At 42.2% G+C, this 26,361-nt stretch overlaps 1 long non-coding RNA gene across 1 annotated transcript in view; it reads right to left on the bottom strand.

Moving 5' to 3' along the window:
- LOC116738270 overlaps positions 1 to 4,851 on the bottom strand; it is a 30,351-nt gene extending 25,500 nt beyond the window's left edge. The window contains exons 1-2 of the long non-coding RNA XR_004344004.1: positions 4,822 to 4,851; positions 1,077 to 1,290 (exon numbers count right to left, since the gene is read on the bottom strand). This is a non-coding gene — a long non-coding RNA (uncharacterized LOC116738270). The remainder of the gene's footprint in view (positions 1 to 1,076; positions 1,291 to 4,821) is intronic.
- Between the last annotated feature and the right edge of the window lie 21,510 nt (positions 4,852 to 26,361).

Below are 26,361 nucleotides of genomic sequence, written 5' to 3'. Positions count from 1 at the left end.
TTTTGGCTCAGGTCATGATCTCATGGTTGGTGTTGTGAGTTCGAGTCCCACATCAGGCTCTGTGCTGATAGCGCACGACCTGCTTGGGATTCTCTCTCTGCCCCTCCCAACTCCTCTCTCCCTCAAAATAAATGAATAGACTTGAAAAAAAGAAGAAAAAAATTATGGAATCAAGTAGTGAGGTATTCTTACGAGAAATGAAGATAACCAGCTCTTTTGTATATGGTGATAGACATGACACTAAGCACAGCTAACACAAAGCAGCACAGACTCCAAAAAATTTTATTTTAGGTTTTACAATATTATGAAATGTAACGCGTAGCTCATGTCGGGTGAAAGATGCCACCGATATCTGCAACAGAAATAGAAGCACTGGAGACTCAGTGGGTCTGATCCTCAAGACAGGAAGTAAGCACTCCTGAGGTGCCGACCGTACTTCTGGGCCCCTTTCCTCCGACTGGCCCATGTTGATCCTACACACACAAGACACTAGTGTTTGTCACTTTTAAATCTGCCCCTATCCATGAATATGGTTTAGACTAGACTGAAAATTGTAGCTTTTCAGGTAACCAGAGGCTTCAGCCCAATTCTGGACTTGAGCTTGAGACCACCTGCTCCACTGACTGCATTAATAGGGCTCCTGGCAGATCAACCTACTTGTTTATACAGCCTGTCTTACTTCACAGGATTCTTGTGAGAATCCAATGACATCCCGAGACAGTTAGACTCCTGCAGTAGAGAAAGAGCAGTCAATGATCAGAAATACCTGAGTTCTAATCTTGGGATTTGACTGAACTTGAGTTTTCCTTTTCTTTTCTTTTTAATTAAAAAAATTTTTTTTAAGTTTATTTATTTATTTTGAGAGAGAGAGAGAGAGAGAGAGAGAGAGAGAGAGAGAGAGAGAGATGCAGGGAGAGAGAGCAGGGAGAGAGAATCCCAAGCAGGCTCCATGCTTAGCCCAGAGCCCTACATGGTGCTCAAACCCATGAGCCGTGAGATCATGACCGGAGCCAGAATCAAGAGTCCAATGCTTAACCAACTGAGCCATGCAGGCACCTGAGTCTTCCTTTTCTTACCTGCAGAATGAGGGTAGGAGTGTCTGCTCCATGGGGCTTATAGAGTTCTGTGTGAATTACATGAGGCACATCACGTGAACACACTTTTTAGTTTCACTTCTGTATAGACAGAGATTTCCAGTCTCTGTTTTCCAGATGAAATTCGTTGACTTTTATCCCTCAGTCACCGGTTGCACATAGATGCAGGATGATTGGCTGGGATTAGTGGTATGGTCTGTGAAGGTGAAATTGAGTGAAATGAGAAGAACCATAAACACCCCAAATCCGTGGCCTTGACTTTATTAAGCAGGCATGATTTTCATCAATGTGACCCGTCTTCAGTCAAATGCAGCCTTCTGACCTTTTGCCAGCTTAGCCTGGCTGTCTGCAGCTGAGGGCCCTGCCAAAGGGCAGGGGGAGGGAGCCCCAGGTTGCCCACATTGCAGATGATCTCGGAGATATTCATGAAGGACTGTAAAATAAACCCCCAGTCCTGCAATTTTACTTCAAAAAGCAAAAAGGCTTCCAGATAATGAGCATTTTGCTCTAATAAGAACTGTAGGATTGATTAGGTTCAAACTGTTAACAGACCTCCTTATGGCTAATGAAGCAGCATTGAAAATGCCTCTTGATTTTCTGGAAACTTAAATCATACAAAGGCAGCAAGGAGCAAGAAAAGAACTGGAGGTGGGATAGAATCAACTGTCTGCTAGTTAATACACTCGAGATAATGAACAAAAAATGTTTATCCTTTGAAAAGTTAATATTTATTGAGAGTTATCTCTGTGGTGGCCAAGCAATAAACTTTGATGATTATTGTTAAAACATTCTTTGGATAACATGTTTTTCTGTGAATCTTGAGTGGGGGAACGGAAGCTTCTGCCATTTTAATTCCTTTGTTAATGTCTTTATGAATGCAATTAACACTTCATTCACGCTTCTTTGTTTCTGGATCCCATTAGGATGTGGTTTATGCCAGTTTCTCTCTCCCAGGAGACAGCCCCGCATCACACAACACTTCACTCAGCTGTGTGGCTGAGCACTGACAAACTCAATTTACCAAAGGCAAGAGTGAGTTGACACCATGCTGTGGCAGTTGTCCTGATGGGAACAAATGACTCATTTCATTCCAAGGTGGAACCCACCTTCTCTGTACACAAGAGTATGGGCGAGGGAGACAAGGAGGTAGAGAAAGCCTCCGGCTGATGCAAAGTAACATCAGCGCAGGTCAAGACGTGCTGAGAACCAACGCCTTACAAAGGAAAGCCGGCTAGGCCACCGTAGGCACAACGGGCTGCTACCACCCCCTCTCAAACATTTAGCCAGGGCTGACTACCTGGAATGCCAGGGGAGAGCCCCAAAGTAGGAGACACGGTCTCTCCCTTCTGGAGCTTACCGTTGAAATGACAGGCAAAAGATACACGTAACAAACATATCAGCAAGGGTACAGGCAGCACAGGTAAGTCCTGAGTGGGTGTAGACCATAAGAAAATAGGGGTTCAGGCCTCCGTGCCATGGGGAGGCGGTGAGGGGGGAGCTCTTCTGAGGAGACGGGACTTAAGTCAGAGCGGTTCTGAGGCCATGCTATGGAGATGGCCAGGAAAGAGGGGAGGGCGGGAAGAAGTGGCCAGAAGGGGTTGGGGACAGGCGTTAGCAAAGAGGCAGAGGCGCAAAGTGAGTAAGAAGGTTCATGTTCATGAGAAATTATTTTCCCGTTATATTAAAGTCTCTTCTCCAATTGATGGCATCATTTCTATTTCAAATATCAGTGTGATATTTGCTTAACAGCCGAAGGCACCGCGGATGAATATATCTGAGTCTTACTAAGATACTGTACAGGAGGTGGAGGAGGTCTGAGGAGACGTCAGAGACAAAGGAAGGAGAAGGAGGTACGGCCCATCTTTGGGGTGACGTTTTTCCTTAAATGAAAAATCACTGCTCAGAGGCCCTCTACCTGTGCCATGATTTTAAGGTATTTTCTTTTCTTCTGACAAAGATTAAAAACAAAACAATTTCTAATAATCGCTATGTAGCATCAAATATTACCAGGAGAGGAAGTCAAATAGCCGATAGCCCAAGTCATCAGTGCCTGACGCTGAAGGTGTGTTTTACCATTGCTTAATGATATGCTGATTGCTTGCTTTCTTTTCTCAGAGTTTCTCCAAAAATCTAGCAAGTGTTCCATTCGTTATATATAGCCTTACCTGGTACCAAGATGTGTCTCCTGTCTTTTTCAACCAGACCTGGGCTGTCAACACCACCATATTCTATTATAATAAGGCCCGGCTGCCTCTCTAAATCTCTGCCGGATGGGCCGCCCTTGCGCATTAAAGCGCTTCAGACCACAGTCACGCCCGGCACTTTTTTGTATTAGGAAGGGTTATTTTGTTTACAGTTCATCCTATGTGACTGCTCTTCCTGGGGAAAATGGCTTCCTGTACTACAAATATGTCGCGGCCAAACAAGAAGTCCCAACAAATGTCACCACTGATCGTAATCAAAGGTTCAAGTGTGGGGAGATAGTTCTGGGAGTGGCTGTTCCTTTCTCCAAAGCAAATAGTTGTCACCTGTTCATTTTAGAACTACTCCGCGATTTACTGCAAGAATGACAACTCATTAGAATTACTAAGTTAATGTCCAAACAGTAAAAGGGGAAAGAAAAAGAAAAGATGATGCTCTGGGTCTATGGGGGTCATGGGGTAGTTTGGGGTTCAAAAAAAGATCTTTACTGGAAGTGAAGTCCTTGTGCTTGTGTGCTTCTTGGTTTTTTGTTTTTTTTATTTTTTGTTTTCTGGGTTTTTTTTTTGTTTTTTTTTTTAATAGAAAAAGTCACTCTGCATTCCCTGGCCTGGAGCCACTAGGTAGGTAGCTATGTAAAACATAAACAGGGTCTGTGTTTTGGTGCATTTGGGAAAGATGTAAATGTGTGAATATGATGGAAGAGGTTTTATTTTCTTTCCCCCTCACAGGAATGATCTGACAGCCCCAGGCTGGAGAATGTGTCTCTCCCAAGTGCTCTGTCACCCTGGTAACCATGGAGACCATGACGATCGATTAGATGCCATCTGATCTCAACCTCATAAAAAAAAAAAAAGGCAGCAGATGGCAACCAGGCCACTAGACCTGTCTCAAGAGAAACGCAAAGGAAGAGAGAGAAAGGAAAGGAAGGAGGGGAGAGAGGAGACGAGGTGGGGGCGAATTGGTGTGGGGAGAAGAAAGCACAGAAGCAGCCCAGGAAATGAACAGTGTAGGAAAAAAAAAAAAGTGGAAATAGAAACAAAAACAGGGAAAGCAGGAGTAAAGGAAAGAGGACACACAATGAAAGACTGAAATTAAACCTGACTGCGCAATACACGTCCCCAGTGATCGGGAGGAAGAAAACCCCACAGAAAGCGATCGGCATGTTCCTAACTTTCTGCTTGGATTTGTAGCGCTCAGGATGCTGTGGAACCTGGGCGCCACTCGGGCTCCTGGCTCTCAGTATCAGTTGGGATGTGATGCATCTACCCAAGAGTGCTGAGGCCTGGCTGTCAGAATGCGTGCCCCTAATCAGACAGGGTTTCCTTGTGGCCTTTCAGATGACAGGACACGTCAGGACCCTCCACCCCATAGCCAGCAGTGTTCTGCTTACCCTTTAAAGGAACACGTGATGACCATGTGAATAGAGACCCACAGTAAAAAGAACAGTGAAGTCAGCGCTAGTAACTCGGGAGTCTTAGCCAACATCCCAGATGAATGCAGTGGCTGGTATTTATAAAGTGCTTACGGTGGGGGTGCCTGGGTGGCTCAGTCAGTTAAGTGGCCAGCTTCGACTCAGGTCATGATCTCACTGTTGGTAAGTTCGAGCCCCGCGTCGGGCTCTGTGCTGACAGCTGAGAGCCTGGAGCCTGCTTCAGATTCTGTGTTTCCATCTGTCTCTCTGCCCCTCTCCTGCTCACGCTCTGTCTCTCTGTCAAAAATAAATTTAAAAACATTAAAAAAATAATAATAAAGTGCTCACGGTGTGGCCATCACACACACTGCTAACCACTGTATATAGATCACGTTATATAGATGATTTAATGCAATCCAGTTAACAATGCTGTAAGACAGGTGCCGTTATCCACATTTTACAGACAGGAACTGGGTTTGAGAGGTTAACCACCTTCATTAAGGCACACCTAGAATGCAGAATGTATGTAACAGTTTGCTTGCTCTTGGTTTTTTTCTGTCCCTTTCTAAATTTTTAAATTTTTGCAGATTACAAAAAGACACAATTCAATGTAGAAAATGGTTTAAAAAAATAGAAAGGAAAGAAAATATACCTATAATCTCACTAGAGATAGGTGTGTGGGTTGTATATGAAACAGCATGTTCTATGGGTATATACATTTCCATAGAAATATATGTATCTCACATATTTTAACCAAGTATAGTATTAAGCCTTAAAAACCATTTGGTTAACCCATCCTTTTCCCACAATATATTATGACCTTCTTTCCACATTTTTTAGCTATTCTTCTATTTCATCTTATTTTTTATTTATTTTTTTATTATTTTTTTTTTCAACGTTTATTTATTTTTGGGACAGAGAGAGACAGAGCATGAACGGGGGAGGGGCAGAGAGAGAGGGAGACACAGAATCGGAAACAGGCTCCAGGCTCTGAGCCATCAGCCCAGAGCCCGACGCGGGGCTCGAACTCACAGACTGCGAGATTGTGACCTGGCTGAAGTCGGACGCTTAACCGACTGCGCCACCCAGGCGCCCCTATTTTTTTAAGGTTTATTTATTTTTGACAGAGAGAGAGAGAGAGACAGAGCATAAGTGGGGGAGGGGCAGAGAGAGAGGGAGACACAGACTCCGAAGCAGGCTCCAGGCTTAAAGCTGTCAGCACAGAGCCCGACGTGGGCCTCGAACTCACGGGCCGCGAGATCATGACCTGAGCCGAAATTCAGATGCTCAACCGATTGAACCACCCAGGTGCCCCCGTTTCATCTTATTTAAAGATGACACAGCATTCTACTGTTTAAAGGCACCATAATTTATGTAACTACTTCCTTAATAACTGATTCCTAGATTTTTGCTACTATAAATAAAAAATCGTACTTCCATGTAAACCTTTTTTGTATTCCTCTGAGTTTTCCTTTAGGATGAAAACCTAATTGCTAAATCAAAGGTTGTTTTCATAAAATGTTTTAGTTGAAGCATAACATATACACATCCAATGAATAAATCTTAAGCATATGCCTATTTGAATTTTACACCTGTGTGTACAGCTATATTCCCACTACCTAGGATCTATGTATTAAACATATACGGCTCCCTAGAATGCTCCTTCATGCCCCTTCCTAATTAGTACCTACCTCAGGTTCTTGAACTTCACAGAAATGGAATGACAGGGTGTGTATTTCTTTTGTTTCTGGCTTCTTCCACTCAACATGATGTATGTGATTTTCATCCATGCTACAGGGTATAGCAGTAATTCACTTTTTAAAAATTTATTTATTTCTGAGAGAGAGAGAGAGAGAGAGAGAAAGGGAAAATACAAGCAGGGGAAAGGAAGAGAGACAGAGGGAGACACAGAATCTGAAGCAGGCTCCAGGCTCTGAGCTGTCAGTACAGCAGGGCTCGGACCCACGAACTGCGAGATCATGACCTGAGCCGAAGTCGGACGCTTAACCGACTGAGTCACCCAGGCGCCCCAGTAATTCACTCATTATATCACTATGTAGTGTTTTGTTTGAATACACAATTTGATTCAGTTTATTGTAGATGGCCATTTAAACTACTATGAATAAAGTTGCTATGAACAGTTCTGTACATGCCTTTTGGAGGACGTATGTATACATTTTTTGGAAGCAAACTAGAAGTGGTCATTGGGTGGCCATGTTTAGCTTTAAATGCAGGAGAAACATTAAAAAAATTTTTTTTAATGTTTATTTATTTTTGAGAGAGACAGAGCACAAGTGGGGGAGGGGCACAGAGAGAGGGAGACACAGAATCCAAAGCAGGTTCGAGGCTCTGAGCTGTTAGCATAGAGCCTGACGCAGGGCTCGAACTCACAAACTGTGAGAACATGACCTGAGTCAAAGTCGGATGCTCAACCGACTGAGCCACCCAGGAGCCCCCAGGATAAACATTTTTTAAAGGGTTTTCTTTGTTGTCGTTTTAGTCTATAGTTGACTCTGGACAACACAGGTTTGAACTTATACACAGATTTTTTGCTGCAGAGTACTGTGAATGTGAATTTTCTCTTCCTTATAATTTTAATAACATTTATTTTCTCTAGCTTACTTTATTGTAAGAACACAGCATATAGCACATAATAACATAAAAAAGATGAGTTATTCAATTCCTTAGTTTATTGGTAAGGCTTCTGGTCAGTTGTTAGCTACCAATAGTTAGTTTCTGGGGGTCAAAAGTCATACACAGTTTTCAGCTGTGCAGGAAGTGGGGGCTTGGAGCCCTTAAACCCTGTAATTGTTTTGCAGTCAACTGTACTTTTTCTTTTTTTAAACAGGGGGCTTTAAAAAATGTTAATGTTTATTTATTTGGTGGGCGGAGGGGCAGATGGAGACAGAGACAGAAAGAGAGAATCCCAAGCAGGCTCCACGCTGTCAGCGCAGAGCCCAATGCGGGCTCCATCCCATGAAACCGTGAGATCATGATCTGAGTCAAAATCAAGAGTTGGAAGCTTGACTGACTGAGCCACCCAGGCACCCCCAGGGGCAACTGTACTTTTACACTGGCCTCAGAACAGCTGTGCCAATTTGAACTCCAGCCACTCATTGTTATGAGAGTGTCACTCTCTTGGACCCTTACCAACTGCAGGCAGCCTTTTCCGTTCTTTTTATCAATCTTCTTTTGCCAATCTGAGTGATTAAATGGTATTTGGTTGTTTACATCCATGTCTGATGACCAGGTACGTTAAACAACTCTGGCTATATTACCAGACATTCTTATTTCTTCTTTCATAAATTGCCCATATATGTCAATGCCTATTTGGTATTAGCTTGAGGATAAGGCAAAAAGGTGAAACATAATCCATATAGTCTATACAAATTCATGGGCATTGTCAGAAAATGCATTGACATTTATGACCAGAACAAATTTACATTCTTTGCATAAGTTGACATCCTGCTCTATATATTTCAGAAGGAAGCTAACATTTACAGAACACCTTCTACTGAGCACATTTACTTTAGAAGAGCCCTATTCATTTAATTTTTATAGCTTCATTTAATTTTAGTAGTAGCATTTAATTTTCACAAAAGCTCTAAAAGACACTTAATATTCTGCCTATTTTTACAAATGTAGAAATCAAGTCTCACAGTCACACAACTATTTAAGTGGAGGGACTGGGATTTAAACTCAAGACACTTCAAGTCCAAAGTAAATTTTCTTTTCTCTAGATACCATCGTTCAGGGAAGTGATCCTCATTTGTTTTTGGGTTTTTTTTTTCCACTTTATAAACTCTAAGAGGGGTGCCTGGGTGGCTCATTTGGCTAAGTGTCTGACTCTTTATTTCGCCTCAGGTCATGATCTCACAGTTCGTGAGATTGAGCCCTGCATGGGCTCTGCGCTGACAGTGTACAGCCTGCTTGGGATTCTCTCTCTCCCTCTCTCTCTCTCTCAGCCCCTCCCCTACTTGCACACACATACTCTCTCTCTCTCTCTCAAAAGAAAGAAATAAACTTAAAAAAAAGAAACTCTAAGAGAGTTCCTGAATTCCATCCTCAACACACATATACTATTCTACCATGATATTGTTACTTGATTTTCTAAAACGCCTTATAATTTTTCATTATTTTTTTTATGAACTCCATATGCTGGATTACCTCTTCGTATGGCAAAGATTTTATATTTTTTATCTAGAAAGTATAAATCTTTCCTGTACATGGTTGATCAAATTTGTCTTTTATTAATAATTTAGGAAAGTTTGTGAGCCTCTTGTCTTATTATTGGTATCATCACATAAATGTTTAGGATTATAGTCAATTTGGGGAAACTTTTTCTTGTCATATGTAAGTCTTAAGATTTCAGAGCATTTCTAGTTTTTGTTGTTTTGTGCCTTATCTTAGATGTTTTGAATTGACAGTGCTCTCTGTTAACGAGTTTGTTGCCAATGTCCTCACTGTAGTGGTGTAATTACGAGTTGCGTTATCTTTGTCAACATGACTATCCTTGTCAAATCATAAAGAAATTTAAATATGTTCACATAGGGGCGCCTGGGTGGCACAGTCGGTTAAGCGTCCGACTTCAGCCAGGTCACAATCTCGCGGAATGGGAGTTCGAGCCCCGCGTCAGGCTCTGGGCTGATGGCTCAGAGCCTGGAGCCTGTTTCCAATTCTGTGTCTCCCTCTCTCTCTGCCCCTCCCCCGTTCATGCTCTGTCTCTCTCTATCCCAAAAATAAATAAACGTTGAAAAAAAAATTAAAAAAAAAATATGTTCACATAATCACTTTTCTTCATTAATTGCATCATTAAATAATCTAAGAGCCTATTTATTATTTCTATTAGCAATTTATCTCTTCTTCTTAATGGTTTACTACTTTTGGAATGATCTGGGTTGGTTCTGTTTGGTTTCAATTCATTTGTAGATATCAGAATAATTTCTATTAATGTCATTTGCAAAAATTTGAAAAATGATTTCATGATATGGCACAAAACCACAAAAGTATTCGCTGCGTCCTCATGTATATTCCCAATGGGAGAAAAACCTCATTTTAACTAGGTGTCAATGAAAACGGAACGCTTTGTTTGCAATTGATTGGAAAAAATTTTCCATGGACTAGCTTCCGGCTCCATTTCAAACATTCCTTTGCCTCCACTAAGGTCACAGAACACACTCGTATTGTCATACAACATCTGTATGCGCCTTTATGTTAGGACATCAGATGTGTTTCTACAGTGGGAATCCACTCCTACAAGAGGAAGGCTAGAAATACTACATGCAGAAGTGACTATGAATCACATAAATATATCCTGCTACACAAAAATTAGTGTATTTCAAATCTACTTGACTTAGCTTCCCTCCCCCCCCAAAAAGCCTGCAGTGACTGATGGCACCTGATAGGAGAGCAAGATAGAGTCGAAAGAGACAGAAGTCTGACCTGTCAAGACTAAAATATCTGACTTCTACAAATTTTGCAAAAACATATGACAAGTGAATGCATTGGTAGGGTTCCTCCTAGCACAGAGAGGGGCACTAATGCTTAACATTCCTCAGCCTCATGATAAATCCACCTCTGGAGATTTTCTTCTTTCCCATAAAAGTTTGCTCTGGGTAAGACTCAGATTATCGGTCATTCATTTAGTCACAAATGGTGATTTTGCATGTATTATGGGTTAAACACCCTTTTAGTTATAAGGGATAGAGTAATGAACAAGACAAAAATACCTGTGGCGTCACAAAGCTTACTTTCTTGAACTAGTGAGATAGACTTTTGAGTGGCCAAGCTGTTAGTACTGTGTTAGTGCTCTCATGGAAATTTGCATTTGAGATCCTTTATCTCTGTCTTTATTCTCCAGTTGACAATTTCAAATAGCAGGGACTCAGGGGGTGTATTTCAGACGGGGAGGGATACTTTTCCAATTTCGTGAAGCCTTCCATTTTTATTTTTGCACAAAACCGGACTTGGCTTCCCCAAGTTCAAGTGACTTTCCTCCAGACCATGCCCTTCCACTGGGAACTGTATGATTATTGTCAGAGCCTCCAGAACAGTCTCTTGACCGGGGCGATTTTAGATTATATACTAGGTTGTATCTGCTTCATGCTCTGCAACAGGTCTTCTGCTGAGGTGGAGTACGGCCCTGGGAGATATCTAGGATTTTAGACCACTTTACCTGGTCACATTCAAACTATCCCGAGTGATGACAGTGCCTTAGGTTCGGCGCTAAATTATTTGATAGTTGAACCCTTTGCACTGTGGAGGAAGCCATCCTAGTTCTATCACGATGCAGTTTCTCTTCTTTTCATCCATTAGTCAATATTACATTCTTCCTTTTACGCAGGCAACAAACAGGTTTTGTCTTTCTCATGAGGACTACTTAGAAGTTTCTAGTTTTTGACAACTTGTATTAGTTAAGATTCCTTTCTTGCAAGCAACAGAAAACTCAAACTGGCTTATAAACTAAGATAAAGTACGGCCACAAAACCAAAGTCTAGAGGAACTTGAGGCTTTGGGGTTGACGGGGTCTTGGGGCTCCTGGCCCTCTTTCGTGCTGCTCTCTTAAGCTCTGCCCTCTTCTGCCTGCACCTTCAGCCTCAGCCTGGTAGCAGGGCATGTGTAGCAGATGGCCTCACATCCAGGGACATGTGATGGCCAGAGAAATGCTTCCCAAGGCAGTCTCTGAAGAATAAAGATATTTTCCCCCAGAAGCTCCAAGAAAAATCTTTTTTTGCCTCACCAGCCCAAATGATTACACACTCATTTCTGAACCAACCGCTGGCAGTAGGTTGAGATCACCCCCGACCAGATCAGACTCCCCTGGAGAGAGTGGAGTTGGGAGGTGGCCTCGGACCTTCTTTCCTGGAAGCCCATGGAAATGCCACACAGAGCCAGAGTTCTGAAGGGCCTGGGGGAGCAGGAGCAGATGCTGGCAAAGGGCAAAACCGCCCGTCTACTTCAGATGTCATTCTAGTTGCCTCGGTGATCTTTTGTCAATTTCTGAACTTCTTTCTCCAGTTTCCAGTTAATAAGACCAGGCTCAGACATGCCAGGCGATGACTATGTTTAGTATCTTTTGTTGAACAAAATGAGGCTGGATGTAGTACACAGATGACTAAGATAAATAACTTCTCTTTTTAGCTAAAAGAATTGAATTTTAGGTTTTGAAAGTGGCCCATGGGCTTTAACTGCCGAAGTTTCCATGGAGAGGCTAGGAAGATTTTACTGAATATACCTGCCACACAGAGCGAAGCTTCCTCCGTCCCACCCAGAGGTGTACATGATCAGGTTGTTTGGTTTCACCTGCACTTTGGCATATCTTGAGCCACTGAGGGGCTTGGTCATTCTCTGTGGTTCCCTGCCTTCCGCCTTCAGAGGCATTTTCTTTCTTGAATCAAACCTCGCATGGCTACCGACGTTTCAAGGACATTTGCTGTTCTCCCTGTCTTCTTCAGGGGTGGGACAGAGATGGGCTATACAAAAATCTTTAATTTCATGTAAATGACCCACCTTTCCTTCTTCCCCTGGGCAGGGCAGGGCGGGGGGGTGCATAAAAATTAGTGTTCTAAAAACATTTTTACAAAGTGCTCCCTTGAGATGCAAAGAAAAATGCTACCAGCTCAGCAGGTTCTCTACAAAAGCTTTTAAGTGGGAGGAGGGAGGAAGGAAAAGTCATACACATGCCTCTGGCGTTTTTCAGGTATTTGGGAATTCAAAAAATGTATCCTCACAGAAATTATTTTGGCTTTCCCCATCAACCAGTTCACAGACTGGGCCTATGTTCCCTTCTCCCACTTGTCTGGCTGTTGACTTAACTAGGGCGCCTCCATGGGAAAGGTTAGCATATCAGAGTGGTGTTTGTTGAAACTGACAAAGTGATAAACTAGGTTTGTATTTATTATTACCAAGGATACTTTTAACGTCCTTTTGATGTGCTAATAGTCCTTCCTAAGGAAAATTATGCAAACAAACTATTAATTAAATCAAGAGCAGCAGTCCCTACTGAACTACAATATGCAGATATGCTGATCTGCATGGACTTGAGCCAGGCAGTGGCCTTTGGCTGCATAGATGTTCTCAGGGGCCAGCTCTCTTGCATCTGTACCCCTTCCAGAAAGGTTTATAGGAGCCCTGTGTCCACTGGCTTCCCTAAGATCTCAGAGTTCCTTCCCTTGGGGGCTCTCCACACATTGTTCCAATTCACCAGGGAAGATCAGCTACGGATCCAAATGACTGAACACGGGGACTCAGGAAGACAATACAGAATCATACACGTACCCTATGAATTCCTAAATTGTCATTAGAGTTCCTGTATGGCTTACAACTCTTTACGGAGGTGAAAGAATCATCACGTCAAAAACCAAAAGCCAAAAGGACGATGTGATGTGTTATAACCCAAATCATGGTTAGCTGAGTACATTTCACCTGCTGGCTACTTGTGGTTCTAGGAGCTACCATCGATGAACATAGTGTGACCATTACTATCACTGGGCTATGAATACTAATTCTGGGGGTGTCTGGGTGGCTCAGTCGGCTGAAGGTGCCACTTCAGTCAGGGTCATGATCTCAGTTTTTGAGTTCAAGCCCTGTGTCTGGCTTGCTGCTATCAGCGCAGAGCCCTCTTTGGGGCCCTCTGCACCCACCCGCCTCTCCCATGCTCGTGCTTTCTCTCTCTCTCTCTCTCGCTCTCAGAAATAAAAACATTAACAAAATGTATTAATTCTGGCCCAGTTGCGCCTGACCACATGTGTACCGGTGCCCGGCACATGCAGAGAGGAGCCAGGTTATTTCTTGGTCCCAGATGGGCTCCAGTTTCATCCACGGCCCCAACCAGCCCTGGCCCTCCTTGATGCCTCGTTGTACTGGCAGCTTCCATCCCGCTGGCTGCTCACGCTTCCTGTTGGGGGATTTTCAGCAACACAGCTGCAGGTAGATGTTGTGGTGCACGTGACTTTTTTTTTCCCCCCTCATTCGAGGTTTTTTTCCGTCCATCCCCAGAATAATCCCTGTTTGCCCATTTTCCTGCCCAAGCTTTTAACTGTTTAGGTCGGTTTTTTTCTCTTTTCGCTCCAAAATGTTACTGGGTGTTGAGTTTCACATTTCACACTGTTAAGTCTGTGAAATGCATTCCCAGAAGGACCCCCACGACTCCCAAGTCTTGAGTGGGACACCTGTGTGAAGTTCTGTACCCTGGTCTCTGCTCCACCCTCATCCAGCCACTGAAGTAGATGGAAAAAGGCTCTTCCCTTTTTCACAGAACGTGATGATAAAGATGCCATGGAGGCTTTCCCCAGAGCCACTGGCTCCCTTACTAGGAGAAGGGGAAGCCTATGATACCACTACTGGAGATGTAATCCTTTGGTCTAATTCAAGCATTTCCTCTAGTTAAAATGAATCTGTCTAAGAGGGGTCACTCCAGCATAAATGAGTCACCTGGGCCTTCTAAGGAGGCTTCTGAAGAAGTAAAGGATGTCGGGAGATCACGGTATAAGTTCCAGAGTGGGAGCGGTGGGGCTATATGGTGGGGCCAGGGCTGGAATAGGGTTGAGGGAGGCGGATGGCATAGGCAGGAAGCATATGTTCTCGACTGATGAGCCTCCCACTGTTGCTGAGGGTTGGTCCATCCCAGGTGCGCTGGCTTCTGGCTGAAGCAGGGTCCTGAGACCAGGTGTGGGGCCTGCTCGCCCTTCCTGGGCCCTAAGTGACCTCAAGACAACTGGCCTTGGTAGGAGTCTCGGATTCTGCAAAATAATCAGCTAACCCAATGGGGGAGGGAAAAAAAAAAAACCTGGGCTCCCTTGGTTTGGGGAGTTTATTTTATTTCAGTTCTCTTTGTTCAACTGACTGGTTGTTCATGAAAGTGACCAAGTGTGTCACTGAGCGGCCTGGCTGCTTTGTGAAGAGTCACACATGAACGGCATGACCGGTTCTTTTGTTCTCGAGTAACCACAGCCTTAAAAACCAGTCTCTCTGTCGGTGCACAAGCAGGGCCTCTGGGCATATGGCCTTGTACCCAGGAAGGCCGATGCCGGGGTAGGAGAGGCCCAGGGTCCATTTTTGAAGCCCCTCTTTGTCAGCTGGGGGACCCTCCATGCCCTAATCTTTTCACCTGCAGATGGGGATACAGTGACACCAAGCTGGTAGAGTTATTTAAGGAAGAATGATCCTGCACATAAAGGGCTTACACAGTGCCTGGCAAATACTAAGCATCCAGTAGATGCCAGTTTGCTAGTTTTAATCCTAGGGGAGGCCCAACAGGCCAGGTATTTAATAACTAGCACGTTGATAATCAGGAAGATGTACAGCCTCTTTCCAACAAGCCGAATTTATCCTCAGAGTAGTTCCAGGGATGAAGACACAGCTATGCATAAGGGTGGAGCGGGGGGCAGAAGGAAGAAGGTCTCTCTCCACAGTGTCCTACAAACTACCCTGCAATGTAGGAAGCCGCACCTTCCTTCTGGGGGAAGGAGCAAGGATTGGGAATTTGGAGAACCCTGAGCCAGATTGATTTCCAGTCCACTGCTCTCAGGAAAAGGATTTGTGTCCTCAACGCACATACAGGTGTATGGCTTCAGCGACTGTACATTTACATGCACACACACGCACACACATTCACTCACTTCAGGCTGGAACACCATTGCATCGAGTGTATTTTTTTCTGGTCTTCCTTCTTATCTCTTACATCCTTTGCAGTCCATTTGGGCATAATTATTATTGCTTTGCTGGCTCGGTTCTGCAGCTCTCTAGAGTGCAGCAGATGTCGACAGCTCTGAAAGATCCCATGCTATTACACAGCAGAACAAATGAGGATGTCAGAAAAGGCTCTTCAGTCTAACAAGAAAACAGAGGAAAGAGACAAAAAGAATAAAGCCTTTGGAGACCAGCAGACTCGCTCTGATTAGATCTTATGCTAACATGATGCCCACTCTGCGTACTAACAGTGATTTAATATGTTTAAACGATACAGGGGAAATACGTCTTGGGGAAAAAAAGAGAAAGGAGAATTTCTTCCCTGGCAGGCATGATTAAGATGGTGTGGGCTCCCTAGGAACACACAACTGCAGCGTGAGACTGTGGAGTGCTGGCCCAAGCATATTTGCCTACAATGCCTGACATGGTCTCGTTATCCTGGGCAGCCACTGTTTTCCCCAACACACAGGGGCCCCACGGGATGCTCCGATGGCTTAGCCGGCCGGTGCGTGCTGGGGTGGCGGCCTCACTGCCGGGCCATTGTTCCTTCTCTTGACATGGGAAGCCGAACTTTAAAAGCATTTTACATATGGGGCCACAAGTCCACATACCTTAAGCTTCCCAGAACAAAGATACAACATACTCTATAGAGTTTTGGAAGTGGGGGAGAGAGAAGTCTCTAATCAAATGGACATACCAAAGTCCATGTATTATAGATTGTATCATGCAATTTACTAACTGAACAGGTCTCTGGTTCCTTTCTCTGAACCTATTTACTCATTTCCTATTTATAGTCCTAACTATTAATGTAATAGTTCTTTCACCAGACCGCAGCAGAACAGGGGAGAGAGGATTCAGAAGGGCCAACTTTGGGATAGCAAAGGCAGAGTGAAAGGTATATATGCAGCTATTCAAAAAATCCTGACAGTATCAGCTATCTGATAAGTTGGCTGTAAATGAGAAGACACAAACACCACAAGGAAGTAGAGAGCATTATATGTGTTTGTTTCCTTATTTGTTCTTAAATCCTTCCACAGTGGGTCTGCCTGGCAGCTTTTGTTATATGGATAAAGAGTATAGCACATACTTCAAAAATCCCCAAAGAATAGAAGTTTAAGAAAATAAATGAAATGAAATGAAATGAAATAAAACAAAATAAAATAAAAACTCCCTGAAGGGGAACAGGTTATCAGCATTCATTGTTGAAATGCAATAAATCAAAAACTGCAGGACTTGCCCTTGTGCCTAAAAGTGCCCCGACTCCCTAGTTCAGATGTTAGGACTAGTCCAGAAGCAGAGATGGCCTCAGTAGGAGAAGAACTCAAAAGGTCACCTGATCCAGCGTCTGCTTCTGACAAGTGATCAGTTGGCCTGTGCTGGATGCCATCTAGGGACACTCCCTCATGAGATGCCAGTCCATCGTCAAAAGTGCTCAAATTATTAGAAAGTGCATTGTTACTTGAACCTAAACATGCCTCTGTATTTTCACCCCCTTGGCCATGGCTCTGCCTTCCAGGACTCCAGGAAGGAACACTTGAAGCCTGTTATACATATGAAGGCAGGGATCCTAACACCCTCCTTCTTCCTTGCATCCCTCCCACCATGGCCCAGCCTGCCTTTTCTCATCCCGTATGTCTATGATCTCAAGTCTTCAACTCTGTCTGTGTAGAGATATTACTTTTATAAGGTGACCGGATATACCAAGGTATAAGGTATATCAGCTCTATCTAGGTGTAAGCCAAAGGGCCCAAAGGCAGCCTGGAATGGTGGTTTAGCACAAGGTGGGATCAGAACACCATGTTCATGTCCCGGCTCTTGTATGTGACTTTGGACACGTTACTCAGTCTCCTCGGGCTTCAGTTTCCTTATCTGTAAGATGGGGTAATAGTAGCCCCTGACAGGATAGTGAGACTGGATGAGAGAATCCACAGAAAGCTGTTTGCCATATAGCAAACTGAAAATAAGAGCCATCATTTTGGAGGAAGAAAGGTTATTGCCTCTCTTATATTCTACCCCCTTCCCATTACAGTCCAAATTTACGGCGCACCAGTGATTTGTTTTGAGCCAATAACCAACTGAAACATCTCTATCATTTCCACGTAGGCTACTATCAAAGCGCATCTGCTGCTCATTCCATCTTAGTTGTTTGTTTATTTTAAACAAGTGCAGGACTTTGCATTTATCCCCATTAAACATAATCTTATTAGATCTGGTCCATTGTTTCAGTCCGTCAGATCTTTTTTGCATCCCAATTGTGCCATCCAACTTAGGAGCTAGCTCTTCCAGCTTTGTGTCACCCACAAATTTTATCACCAGGCCATCAACGTCTTCATCCAAGTCATTAATAAAAATAGTTAACAAGGCAAGACGGAGGCCAGAAACCTGTAGTGTGAAAGATCCTTTCTCCGGATCGTCATCAATCTATTAATTAGTACTCTATATTCAATCAGTTCTTCATCTACCTGATCCGGCTACCTTCTGCTCCTGCCCAGAGGTTCATCTCGTCTGTCTTCAAGGACAGGGACTTTAGCTGTCAAAAGGACTGCTACAAACGCATTCTGTTTACACAATACCCAAAAACCAGTCTAGCAACTCTCAGAAAGAAACATGGTACGTCTGGGAAAATGCATTGACTCCTTGCTTCTCACCTGGAGACAATGTCCAGCTCGTGTGACCAAAGATCATCCAAACTGCCTGCCCATTTTTTTAAAAGATCGTAACTTTCCAGTGGCTGGGCTTCTAGCCCCTTCCCTCAAAGTCTCAGCTCTTCAAAGCAGACAAGTCTCCTAGAAGTTAATTTATCTGGCCAGGCCCTGGGACCCTGAGCGGGCCTTTAGAACATTCCTTATTTCTTGCCTGGGTTTCCATTTTCTGTCACCAACATCTGTGGGAACCTTGCCTCTTCCAACTTGAAGTTTCTTTCCTGGATAGGGAATATGAAAAGAACATAAATGCTGCGAGCGCCAATAATAGTATTGATCAAGCCACGGATGTGTTTTTGTCCCTTGCCAAACATAACTAACAACTTTGTTTGAGAAGTCTGGGTGTCTCTTAGCAGCCCCAAGCGCAGTACCAGCAAAAAACTAGATGGCTCACCAGAAGCCAGCTTGTAATGGCAGTAGTACCAAGAGGGATCTGTCCCAGTCACTGGCTTCCTGACTGTCCCCTGTCTCCATTTCTCACCTTCAGATTCTGATCCAAAACTTTCCACTATGGCTGGAGACAAACAGTGTTTAAGATCTTGGAATTCTAAGCCCATCAAATGCTAACACACACTCTACACGTGCCTGGTGCAGATCTATAAGGGAGACACAGTAGTAATTACCTCTTAGAGTGGCTGTGAAGATCACATGATATAATGGCTTTAAAACTGCCTGGTCCAGGGCGCCTTGGTGGCTGGTTAACCGTCTGACTTTGGCTCAGGTCATGATCTCACCATTTGTGGGTTCGAGCCTCATGTCGGGCTCTGTGCCGACCGCTCAGAGCCTAGAGACTGCTTCAGATTCTGTGTCTCCCTCTCTCTCTGCCCCACCCCTACTTTCACTGTGTCTCTCAAAAATGAATAAACATTAAAAAATTAAAAACAAACAAAAAAGTGCCTGGCCCATGCGGGATCAAATAGTGGTCCTGCACTATTAGCTTCTGGTTTCTGTCTTGTTCTTGTCCCCATTTGGTTCTACTCTTGTCACCAGTCCTTGGCCCCTTTCAAGCCTGTACTAGATCTGTCTCAAACTTTAATTTTCGACTTGCCCCTCACAGACTGGCTTCCCCTTCCTTGTCCCTAAGCCTCCGCCCACACACACTGGCTTTTCACAATACCTCTTTTACACTGAAAATCCCTTGCTGACTCTACTTCTGGAGGGAGATACAGATCAAATATGTGTGCAAAATCCTACCCCTACCTGGAGAGTCGAAGTTTCCATTTATGACAAGTCCCAGGGAATAATAACAGCCTTCAGAACTTTTTCACAAATCTCAAAGGTTGTAGTGCTTGGGATCAAATCCTGGCTTCCTCATTTTTTAACTGTGTGACCTTGGACAAATCAGTTTGCTGTCTGCGTCTCATCAAAATCAAATCCTGGCTTCCTCATTTTTTAACTGTATGACCTTGGACAAATCAGTTTGCTGTCTGGGTCTCATCTGTGAGGTGGGTATCATAAGATAGGGTTGTTGGGAGCATACACTGTTTAGCATCGCACTTATTACAAAATAAATGCTCAGTAAATGTTAGCTGTTATTATCAGCCTCATTAGCACCAGCCGTCCCCACTTTACATTTCTTGTTAGTATCCATTTTCTTAATAGATTCTTGTAATTCTAGTGGTTACGTCCCCTAAATTTCTGAGCTCAATAGCGAGGTCTCCAGAAACCACACGGATCATTCTACATCATGCCTTCCCTTCTATGAGAAAAGGTATCTAAGATATCAACTACAAAGCACAATGAAAATGATAATTACTGTATTACTACATTTTGAGATCAATTTCAACCACATTTGGATTTGTAGAGTTCATACCCATCCTTCTGTCTTCCTGGAGTTCTTTCACAAACTGTATGGAGCCATGTGTTTGCATGTTATACCATGAGTTAAACTTGACAGTAAATCCATGTTTTAGTCATAACCCTTCCCTTGTCCCAATCTTCACCATTCGTTAATAACTTAATTCTTATATTTACTGAACTTCTGTTATGTGGCAAGCCCTGCCACACATCAACTCTAAGGTGTAATTCCTGTCTTCCAGAAACTAAGTTAAGTGGGAGAGAATTCTGTTTCAGGTTAGCATGTAAAAGATTGCAGCACATCTTCATTCCCATAGGAATGAAGAAAAATGAAGAAAAATTTGGGTAACACAAAAATCATACAGAGTATATTTTCTGGCCACACTAGAATTTAACTAATAACAAATTTAACCAATAACAAAAAGAGATCTCAAAAATATTAGAATATTTAGAAATTGAACAATACTCTTCTAGAGAAAAAAAAAATCTCAAGGAAAAACACGTATGTATCATGCCCAGCACAAAGCCCACCACGGGGCTTGAGTCCATGACCCGGAGATCAAGACCTGAACTGAAATCGAGTCAGACACTCAACTGACTGAGTCACTTGGGTGCTCCCCAAGTTTTCTTCTTAAGAAGCTAATAAAGGAATGATAGGCTAAACTCAAAGTAAGTAGAAAAATAGCAAATAATAAAGAGTGAAAATCCATGAAATAGAAAACAGATAAACAATGGAGGAAATAAATAGCAAAAAAGAAAAAAAAGAATTTTTGAGATCAATAAAATTGATAAATCCCTAGTTAGATTGAACAAGGAAAAAATAAAGAGAAAATGCAAATGACCACTATGAAGAATGAAAGGAAGGATAGTGCCTCAAATCCTACAGAGCTTTTTTTTTAAACTTTAAAAAATATTTACTTTTATTTATTTTTATTTTTCAAAAAAAATTTTTATGTTTATTTAATTTTGAGAGAGAGACAGAACACAAGCAGGGGAGGGGCAGAGAGACAGGAAGACACAGAATCCAAAGCACGCTCCAGGCTCTGAGCTGTCAGCACAGAGCCCGATGACGGGCTTGAACTCATGAACTGAGCCGAAGTCAGACGCCTCACTGACTGAGCCACCCAGGTGCCCCAATCCTACAGATCTTAAAAGAAAAATAAAGGGATATTTCAAACAACTTTATGCCAACAAGTTTGACAATGTTTATGAAATGAATAATCCTTTGAAAAATACAATTTTTCAAAATGGACACAAGAAGAAATAAATGACCTGAAATCTGTTAAAGAAGTTGAATTCACCATTAAAATTGTTTCCCCCACAAAGAACACTTCTGGCCCACATAGTGTTAATGGTAAATTCTATCAAATACCTAAGAAATAATGCCAATCTTAATCTCTTACAGAAACAAAGGAGGAGAGGTTACCTCTTGACCTTCTTTAAAAAGCCTAATATTCCTAATCATATTCCTAATACCAAAATCTGACAAATGCACTACAAAAAAATTACAAACCGATATTCCTCATGAACAGAGATGCAAAAAACCTTAGCAAAACATTAGCAAATCAAATCCATCAATATATAAAAGGGATAACATATCATGGCCAAGTGAGGTTTATCACAAATGAATGCAAGGTTGCGTAAAGCAAAAAAAACAAAACAAACAAACAAACAAAAAAACAATGTAACCCATCCCATTAAAAAACAAAGGAGAGAAATCACGTGAACATCTCAGCAGGTCCAGGAAAAGGATCTCACAAACCTCACCATCACTTCGTGAGAAAAACTCTAGGCAAATTCGGAATAGAACAGAACTTCCTTAACCTGATAAAAGGCATCTATAAAAACCTATACTTAACATCACAATGGATGATAAAACATGGACCATGTTCCCTCTCAGGTCAGAAACAAGGTAAGGATGTCTACTCTCACTGTTTCTAGTCAACCCATGTTATGGTATTTCTTTCTATTAAGAGTCCTAAAGACTGGGAGAGACCAAGTTTAAATAAGATAAAGTTAGCTTTATTTACAGAGACACAATTTTGCATATAGAAAAATCAAAGGAATCTACCCCCAAATCCTACTGAAGCTAGTAATTCAGCAAGGTTTAAGGATATAATGTCAATATAGAAAATTTAATTATATTTCTGTGTATTACCAATAAACAATTGGAAAAGGAAATTAAAAGCTAATAGCATTTACAACAGAATCAATATCATGAAATACTTAACAGATCACTTTTTAAAAAGATAGGTGAGACATGTACACTTAAAGCTATAAAGTATTGGGGTACGTGGGTGGCTCAGTCGGTTAAGCATCCGATTCCTGATTCTGGTTCAGGTCATGATCTCACGGTTTGTGAGTTCAAGCCCCTTGTTTGGCTCTGTGCAGACAGTGCAGAGTCTGCTTGGGATTCTCTCTCTCTCTCTCTCTCTCTCTCTTTCTCTCTCTGCCTGCCCCTCCTCCACTCACTCTTTCTCTCTCTCAAAATAAATAAACATTTTAAAAAAACTATAAAATATTATTGAGAGAAATTAAGACAAATAAATGGGGAGAGATATACCATACTTACAGGGTAGCTGAATCAATATTGTAAAGATGGTGGTTCTCACAAAATTGATCTATAGATTAAATGCAATTCTAGTGAAATTCCCAGGAAGGTTTTTGTAGAAACTGAGGAGTTGATAAAAAATAAAATAGTTGGAGGATTTACACAACCTGATTTTAAGTGTCACTATAAAGCTTTATGGGATTTTTAAAAGACTATTGTTTTTATGTTTCCATATAAATGTTAGTATTAACTCGTCAATTTCTGAGACACTAAGTTACTGGTATAAAGACAGACAAATAGATCAATGGGGCAGAAAAAAACCCACAATGACTATCGAATGATCTTTGCCAGAGGTGCCAAAGCAAATCAATGTGGGAGGGACAGGCTCTTCAACAAATGGGGCTAGAATAAACTCAGCAGCAAAAAGAAACATACTATGGACACTTGAGACAATAGGAATGACCCCCAAATGTCATGTGCTAGACTGGAAGGAGCCAGACACAGAGGAACACATACTTAGAATCAATATGAAGTCCCCACTCATGCAAAACTAGTCTGTGGGGATAGAAATCAGAATAGTGGTGGCCTCTGGATGGAGGGGGTGATGACTAGAAAAGCACACAGAGGAATTTTCTAGAATAATGACAGTGTTTTCGGTCTTATTTGGGGTGTCAGTTAAATGGGTTTTTACATTTATCAAAACTCACTGAATGGTACATTTAAGATTTATGCACTTTACCGTTATTATACTGCATAAACATATATTAAAAAAAAACCCTAGGCGCAGGGTAAGGAGGAAGAAGACACATAAAGAAAAATTACAATATGATGTTGTAAGTGCAATGCTAGAGACACACACAGAGTTTTGTAAGAGAACATGGAAAGAACACAAACAGTGTGAATGTGGACAAGTCTTGAGCTTACAAGACAATTATACGTCTCTACCCCTCCTGGCATCCTTGCCAACTTGCTTGGAGAGAAGTTCATTCTCCAGTAGTTGAGTGAGGTCTTCACATCAGGAAACAAGTGGGGGTGCCCCCTGACTTTTGACTACTGGAATCTGGGACAGTTCACTGTGGTATGGTGAACTCTCCATACTTGGGGAGAAGGGGGAAAGGAGGAACAATCTAGAACCCACTTACCAGCTGTCAAACACTGGTTTTTCCTGTTTTCCTTCCCTGGTGATCACCCAGACATCCAGTGGCGTTTCCAACACTGCAGCTTTATGAATCCCTCCAGCACCAAATATTCCTATTACCCCACCCGCCCCCCGCCCTGCCTTTTTTGGTCCAATTTAACATCAAGATTCAAACTATGCAAATCTGTTGAAAAATCTGGCTATTTGCAAACAAAGAGAAAATGTATTGCCTTACACACCATATAGCAAAATAAAACCAGATGGATAGGAGACAATTTTAAATGAATATCGAGATGAATATTTGTCAGAGTTCTGGGTGGGAAAGGAATTCCTGTACAGATAACTAATCGAGGGAATAAGAACAAAACAATAGATTCCTTGACGAAAATACAAAACTTAAGTACATCAGAAAGTCATTACAATTTTTAAAAGCCTTACAACAGTCTGGCAGAAAACATTTGCTACAAATATTTCAGAAAAAAGGATTTATATCCTTCATAACTAAAGAAGGAAAGAGAAACACTGCCGTTACACTAAAAAAAAAAAAAAAAAAGGTAGGCAATGGACAACATGAATGATTAACTTAGAAAAACAAAAGTTCACCTCAGGAATACCCAAACAAATAAAATAACCCTAGGATACCATTTTTAAATCTACTGAAATAACAAAGTGTTTGAAAAATGACGACACTCAAAGTCTGGTAACATCAGCATTTTTCCCCCCACTGTGGAAGGAGTATAAATTAGTGCATTCTTTCTGGAAAGCAGTTAGGCAGTCTTGCATCAAAAATCTTAAAAAACAGTCTTGTCCTTTAAGAATTCCACATGTATGAATCTATTGTGAAACAATCAGAAGGGTGAACACATTTTAGACACAAAGATGTTTAATAAAAATGGAAAACTTTACCTAAATGAGCACAATGACTGAATTATGTGCAATTGACTGAATAAATTGTTGTATACCAAAATAATGGAGTATTTTTCAGGTTTTATAAGTCTGTTTTAAAAACATTTTTGAGGGGCACCTGGGTGGCTTAGTCGGCTGAGCACCAACTTTGGCTCAGGTCATGATCTCGCGGTTCGTGGGTTCAAGCCCCACGTCAGGCTCTGGGCTGACAGCTCAGAACCTGGAACCTACTTCGGATTCTATGTCTCCCTCTCTCTTTCTGTCCTCACCTGCTCATGCTCTGTCTCTCTCTCAAAAATAAATAAACATTTAAAAAAATAATAAAAGGGAAAGTCTACAGAGAGGTAGAGAGAACACACTCCATGGGGTGAACTATAGCTCCAATTTCCCAACTGCATGGTGACCCTGGACAAATCACTTTCTCTGGGTCTCACCTTCTTCGTTATAAAGGAGGCATAGCGGCACCTACTCAGCTTACTTCCCAAGGAAGAGTAAGTTAGCTGGATAGGCACTGTGAAATTTCTTTGTTCTACAAATCTAAGGAATGATTATATATCTGCTGTACACTGGCTTGTTACAATGTGAGGATTTAAGTCTTGGGTGGCCTTATACTTCCTTTGCTGTGTGATTTTGGGGTGTAGGGCGTATCAGGTTCACAACTGAAAGCACTATCTTGCTCATCACAAACCAGGCTGAATGGTTTGGCCACCGTCAACACACGACCAGTAAAGCCACATAAAAATAAACACCGCAGACCAAGTCTCCCTCTCTCTGAGAAGGAGTCAGATTCTGGGAGTCATAGCCCTCTCCTTACCCCCTCTTAAATCATGGAATCTTGATTATAATAGGGGCAGATAGAGTAAGTGGATGTTGTTGCCAGTAAAGAATGCGATGGCTCATCTATTGAAGACATCGGTGACCATACTCTTAGAGAAACAGTTTTCTGCACCTTCTGTAGATGGTCAATCTGAACAACATTGACATATCACCTGTATGTGGAAGCCATAACTGAGAAAACAGGAAATGCAGAAAAATTATACAGTGGTTGAGGTTTATTTTGTTATGGTTGTTTCCCCTTAAAACCGAGAACTGCTATAAATTGCTGATAGTCAAGAGTTTATGCTTTAGGGGCGCCTGGGTGGCTCAATCAGTTAAGAGTCCGACTTCAGCTCAGGTCATGATCTTGTGGTTCGTGAGCTCGAGCCCCACATTGTGCTCTATGCTGACAGCTCAGAGCCTGGAGCCTGCTTCGGATCCCGACCTTCCCCTGCTTGTGCTCTCTCTTCAAAAAGGGATAAACATTAAAAAAAAAAAAAAAAAAAAAGTGTATGCTTTAGAGTCAGAACACTTTAAGATTGAACCCCAGTGGCTTGTCTAGATGTGTGACTTCAAGTGCTCCCATCTGTCTGCACCTTGGTTTTCTAATCTGTTCATCCGAGTTATTTTCAAACTCATGGGGCTGTGCTGTGAATAAAGGAGAAAATGTATATAAGCACTTACCATCATGGCCAGCACAGAATATGTGCTCAGCAAATGAAAGCTAGAAATACTGAATAATGGCTGTTATCGTGATCATTGTTTTTACCAGAATATTTTTGCTTATATAGAAGTCAACTGCATTCGTATACACTAACAGTTATAAACTAGAAAGTGCAATTGAAAAGAAGACACCGTTTACAACAACAATCGCACCACACACAAAATCAGGCACCTAGCAGTACACTGAACAAAGTATCTGCAACACCTCCATGAGAACGAAGAAAGACCTAAATGAATGGAGAGTTAGATCAGGTCATGATCTCACAGTTTGTGAGTTCCAGCCCCACATCAGGTTCTGTGCTGACAGCTGAGAGCCTGGAGCCTGCTTCCGA

Source organism: Lynx canadensis, chromosome C1 (genome assembly GCF_007474595.2).
Source record: "Lynx canadensis isolate LIC74 chromosome C1, mLynCan4.pri.v2, whole genome shotgun sequence".
NCBI classification, from domain to species: Eukaryota; Metazoa; Chordata; class Mammalia; order Carnivora; family Felidae; genus Lynx; species Lynx canadensis.
This window is presented reverse-complemented; position numbering and strand designations above follow the sequence as displayed.